This window comes from Echinops telfairi, unplaced genomic scaffold (genome assembly GCF_000313985.2).
Source record: "Echinops telfairi isolate 266 unplaced genomic scaffold, ASM31398v2 ScPeMD7_7469;HRSCAF=8507_1, whole genome shotgun sequence".
Classification (NCBI taxonomy): Eukaryota; Metazoa; Chordata; class Mammalia; order Afrosoricida; family Tenrecidae; genus Echinops; species Echinops telfairi.
In genome coordinates this window covers 47928180-47929861 of record NW_022111373.1, presented here as the reverse complement: position 1 = coordinate 47929861, position 1682 = coordinate 47928180, and positions in this window count along the sequence as shown.

The window sequence follows — 1682 nt, the reverse complement described above, 5'->3', positions numbered from 1 at the left end:
TTATAGTATAAATAAAGCTGTTTGGAAGAACTCAGTGGAGACTGCTTGCACCAGAACATCTCTCGTGTCTGTCTCGCCTGTGTTCGCCGACTCCACACCTCCTTCAGGTATCCAGTTCAACCCTTCTGGAGCTGGACTACAGCAACATAGGTATTTAGGGTTTTTCTTAATTTGGAGGTGTTGGTGGAAGTACAACCTGTACCTGTAGTTTTTTATTCACCACTCTGAAAGAAAAGTCTGATTTGACTCTGTTGTGTCTCCTAGTCAATTGCATGTGGTCACCGCACAGTTGCTTCAAAGCTGTTTTTAGTGAAGAATACCCCCACAGGTCTGCCATAGCCATTTTTCAGTAGCCTCTTTTTATCTTGCTATTGCTTCTCCTTTCTTTCCTTCTCTTTCATTCTTTTAAAAGTTGTGCCAAATGATGTATGTGATAGGATATATTTTTTTCCCTTTGCTTGGGTTTCCTGGTTTCAATGTATCATGAAACATTATGTTCACATTGCATACTATTTTAATTGAGTGTGAAAACAAGACCCTTCTTGCTTGATTTCTATTAAGGAATCAATAGTATAGATAACAGGTATCTGAGTAAGTATGAACAACATTCAGAAATTACAAAGGTTATTTTCACGACTCTTAGGTCCCTTGGCTAGATGAAGGATATACAAAGTGGTCACAAGAGTATAGAGAGGCTTTCTGAGAATTTTTTTCCTGGTAAGAACTGTTAATTTGCTGTGAATTCCAAGCTACACACCAGACCAAAAAGGAGACAAGATTGAGAGAAGGAGGCTACTTGAATCATACTTGGTAAAACTAATATGGTTTGTGCAAGAGGGTGGAGATAAGTTTTTACCCAAAACTTTTGCTCATGCTGTGGAATTAGAACCCAAAAAGGCCCAGTGAAAGAGCCTATCATGGACTCATGAAACACAGAGAAGAGAAGCAATCCGCTTGAAACATTTTCAAATGTCAGAGAGTGCAACACTGAGAAAAAACCCCTTCTATCACTCACCTATTCTTTGATTTTCATTATGTCACCTTTGGTAGGGAAGGGGCTTTAGTTAGTATGCTAGGGGAAAGATTAGCATAAAGAGTCATACAGGCAAGCCACAGGTTATGAACATCAGATTCAGGGGCAATTCTTACTTGCCCTTTCATGTTATGTAAATTTGCCCTCACTTTGATACAATTGAATCAACCCATATTTGCAAATATTTCTCATAATAATCACCTTCACTTGCTGCACATCTGCCTTTTCTTGAAGCATTTCTTGCACTAAAATAATGCTATAAATCTGCATGAACCTATTGCAATTTATCAATAAATACTTAGAGACACAGGAAAAGTTCTTATTTGGGACCTATATTTATATGGAATACTGCATAGTCGTAACATATGTAACTATTTTAGAAATGCTTATGATAAAAGGAGCCTTGGTGTTATAGGTAGCTCACCACCAACTGCTCTGTAGGAGAAAGATGAGGTTTTCTACTCCTGTCAGGATTTACCATCTCAGAAACCCATGTGGGCAGGCTTACCCTGTTCTACAGGCTCATTGTGAGTCAGAATGGATTCGATGGCAGTGAGTTTGGTTTCGGAGTTTTGAGTATAATAAATTTGTATGCAAAGGTAAAATGCCAAATGTACAATATGATCTCAGAGTTATGAGAATAATATAT